The sequence below is a fragment of the Drosophila subobscura genome, chromosome J (assembly GCF_008121235.1).
Source record: "Drosophila subobscura isolate 14011-0131.10 chromosome J, UCBerk_Dsub_1.0, whole genome shotgun sequence".
NCBI lineage: Eukaryota > Metazoa > Arthropoda > Insecta > Diptera > Drosophilidae > Drosophila > Drosophila subobscura.
Genome location: NC_048532.1, coordinates 23389049 through 23393523, shown reverse-complemented (window position 1 = coordinate 23393523; position 4475 = coordinate 23389049).

The following is a 4475-nucleotide window of genomic DNA, read 5'->3' as shown; positions in this document are numbered from 1 at the left end:
ACTAAAAAAACTATATACAACAAATAAAACGAAAACGAACTAGAAACTAGTTGAAAACCCCAAAATAAACGAAACGAATGTTCGTGCTAGGATTAAAACTATGTATTTTTGTTGCCACAACAAATTGAATTCAATTTCTTTGTAAAGTCCCCAAAACACTCTCTCTCTCTCTGTATAACTCTTTCACTCTCTCTCTCTCTCTCTCTCTCTTGATTATGCTCTTAGGCCAACACTAATGATACCATTACACACACACAATTATATATACCTATGCTATATCCTACTATATGCTTACTGCTTCATTCTGTATTCGTATCTTCAGCCCGCATTCCTATCGAAGCAACGTCTTTGATAATTCTACGCTACGACTTTTTATTCTTTCTGATTCTTTCACCCTCATCCTCATCCTCGCCCTAGCCCCTACCCGTACCCTCACCATTGCCCTTTCGGTTATTCTGTTGTAATAAAACTCTCTATTTATAAAGCAAATCAATTTTAAAAACAACAATTTGCTTTATCCCCTGTATATATCAATTATAACCGTAATAATTACTACAGTAAAGCATCCCTAAATTATATATATGTATGTAAACTATGGTATATTTCCCCTACTTTAGCGATAGAACACGAATTTAGTTTTCAGCTCAACACAAAAACAAAACGAACACGAAAAATACCAACTTTTGTCAACTGAATATTTATGTAATTTTGTACAACAATTATACGAGTATAAAAATCTAAATTAAAGATCATTTTGTATTTAAGTTTAGCAACTTAACAAATGAATGGATAGCATGCCCGAACCCGAACCCGAACCCCAATCCCAAGCCCAATCCAAACATCATATGACATTTTTTTGTGTCTAGAATATTTGAAATTTTTGTAAAAATTGCTTAAGATTCAATCTGCAACACTTTTTTCTCTGTGTTTTTGTGCTAAATAAATTTTTGTACTGGTACTTCCTAATTTAATAATGATGTAAAATAAAAGTGACAACAAATTCATAAAATGTAACAAATAAAAGCAAAACTTTTCTCTGTGGGAATTTTGAAGGGAAATGGGATAGAGAAAGAGCAATACCCTCTTCAAGGGTCTCTTGAAATACTCTTATGGTCAGAACTTCTGTTCACAACAGAGCAACACTCTCTCCACGGCGTTCAAAGTCTTTGAAAATCTGGGTCAGCTGGAAAAACTGAACTTCAGATCAACACCTATCGATTGTGCTGCTGCACCTCTCGACATTTGCATAGGCCTACGTATATATATATCCTGCCCATTGCATTAGAATTCGATATAACTTTCAAATCGAAACCCAGCGAAACTTGTTTATTCAGGCTGCAGCGTTACGTAAGCATCTGATAAATATCAAATTTCTAGTGCAGGCTCTAGGCTCTCTAGCAGTGCGAGTATTAGGCAATCGAATCGCATTGGATTTGGAATTGAATTGGAATTGATTGGATGATATGCGGCTACCGGGAGATTCTGGTTTCCTTGGGGAAACTGATGGGTCGTACACCTCCACATTTACACACATATGTACATACATACATACATGTATCTCAGTTTGCTAGAGCTCAAATCTTTATACTTATGAAATATTCATGGGCTGAATTTGCGTACGTTTGAAATGTGCAGCAAAAAAAAACCGAACCACGCTAGCCCAAGGATACCCTTTATATAGAATGTCATCTAAATGGCCGCTATGGATTGTCTGCCACTAAAAACACATCGAAAGTGCCACTTAAACAACGAAAAGTTATATTTATTACGGATATGACTGTCCGAAATCTAATAAAGATTATATTAGTGAACAAGAATCATTCCTTTAAGCTTTTAATTTCATGTGAATATGGAGCGCTGCCCCGAACCTATGCCAAGAACCTATGGAACAGACCTTGAACTTAAATCAATAGCAATCAAAACTGCTTTTGCATGCTTGAAGAGCGTCCCCCATTTAATCTCCAAGTGCATACCAGAAGAGCACATCAGAAATGCAAGGGGAATATCAGACAACAAACAAACAAAAAGGTGGCAAGAAAACTAAATACGTCGAACAACCCCCTCTGTGTGCGCTAAAAGTTATACCCCCACAAAAAAAGAGAGAGAGAGAGAGCGCGAGAGAGAGACCCTCCGATACGTGTAAAAACTCAACTCAATCCGGACTCACGATCGGCCAATGTGAAGTGCATTGCCGTTGAGTGGGTTCTGCGGGAGAGGCTCCGAGTGGAATGCAGTATTAAATAATAGCACGGCAGGGGCGCTCGCCAATCAGTCAGTCGGTCATTCAGGTAGCGCTCGGAATACTTATATCGCGTATACGCCCCGGCCGGCAAAGTCGCTCAGGTTTCTCAGGTCTCTCCCGCTCCCACAGTTGCACTTTTTCGCTGTGTGTGTGTGAGAACGATTCTTAGGGTTTGGGAGCCCTCTCGCATTTCGTTGCATTTCGCAGTTTTCGTTTATCCACTGGTAGTTTTTCTGCCAGCCCCGTTTTTGTGTGTGTTTTTTCCTGGGTCTGAGTTCTGGGGTCTAGCTCTGTGGGCTTAGAAACTGCAGTTCCCGTACCGCCGTTCAGTTCGATTCCAACACGCGCAGCGACAACGAGCGGATCTCTTTCCCACTCTGAATACGCTGAACACCGCCTGGATACGCCTGGTCTCGGAGTCGGCGGAGATTTCCGATTCGCCCGGTTCGGTCCGGTTGGCGCATGCTTTGCACAATTATTTTTTATTTTACAAGTATTTATGCCATTTGGCAGCGTCTGACGTACATATGTCGTCGTAGTCGTCGTCGTCGTCGTCATCGTCATCGTCGCGTATTGTCTCTGGATCTCTGGCTTTAGCTTTGGATTTGGTTCTCTCTTTCGTCTCTCTGCCTCTGTCTGTAACTTGATCGCAAATTACACGCTTTCGACGTGGTCGCTTCTCGTGCTGCAGCCCGGTTTTTGGTTCCGTTTTTTTTTTGGGTTGTGTTCCTCCCGCCCCGCGCTTCCAAGGAATTTCACATTTTTATGCTGATAGTGCCCGAAAAAGTGTTTAACGGTGAATTAAAACGTCTGCGAAAATGTTGATGAAACATCCGAGAAGCGGGGAAAAGTTCAAATATTATGTAATTTGTTAAATCATTTCAAAAGTGCTGTAATAATGGCCGTAAATAAATATGAGATAATTCTTCAAAGCACAAAGTGTGAAGTAAGAAGTCGTCGACAGCGCCGACGGCTCTTCAAAAATTTAGAAATTACATGAAAATGTCCTGGAAACAATTGTACAAGAGTGCAAATTTTATCCAAATATTATTCGATATTCAAGGTGAACGAAGTGAACCCAAGCACGGGTTAACCCGAAAAAATCCCCACCAATCGTCAACCGAAAAACTATTAAAGTCGATACCAAAAATTATGGCAGCAACATCCATAAAAATGGGTAAACAGGGGAGCCCAAAGTGCAGTTCGACTAAAATATAAAGCCATTAATTAATTTAGCTACTAATTACCAAAAGTTGTACACCAGATCCGCCGGTGAGCTAAACCAACAAATCAGCTGCCACAAAATGCCAGAAAATTGTGTGGAGTGTGTGAGCCATAAAAGTGAAGTGAAACAAAAATAAAAACAAAAAATGTAAATGTAAAACAAAGGCAGACGCAGAAGGCAGCCAGCAGAAATCTATTAGAGAAGTGCCCTGTCCAAAGAAGAGATAAGGCCGCCTCGGAGAAGTACGGAGAGTACAGGGAGAATTACTAAGAGTGAAAGAAAGTGCATTCAACCAAAAGTTATCCGGCAATAGAGCGGACGGGAACTAGACCTGGGTCTGTCTAATCTGCTAGGCCTTGGCTATGGCGCAAAATGTTATTAATATAGATACAAGCATTCATACAATATTTATCCATATATATGTATGTACATATGTATGTACATATATTAAAACATTGATACGATCCATGCGAGTTTTTCATTGTCAAAGTCGTTTTTCTATTCCCGCCATTCGTCGGGTGCCAGGGTATACATGGCCCCAGCGGGAAATGCAGAGAAAGGTGCATCTATTGTTGATCCAATATGCCAGGAGCATTTTGAACTGCAGATGTGGATCATCCGCTTCAGTAAAACGTTGGTCCAGTATAAACATTCCCTCGGGGAAGGGAAGATTTCGAATTCTCTCTCTCTCCGATCTTAAATTTCATGAGATTTCAACTGCAGGTATCCCGCTAGTCGCGACACTTGATGCGCTTTTATTTTGTAATTTTTTACTTGTTGGCTGACAAGTCTCCGGTCTGGGCTCGCGTCGCGGGGCTGGCGTCTTTTAAACGTCATCGTCAGCGTTTGACTACGGCCTGAGGAGAGTGTCAGTGTGTGAGTGTCTCGGGAGTGTGAGTGCGCGTGTGCACTTCGTGTGCAGCTGTGTGCGATCATGCGGCAGTCACACACAATCTCGCTCTCTCTCTCTCTATCTCTCTCCCTTAGCGAAAAACGTTGCTTCAATTG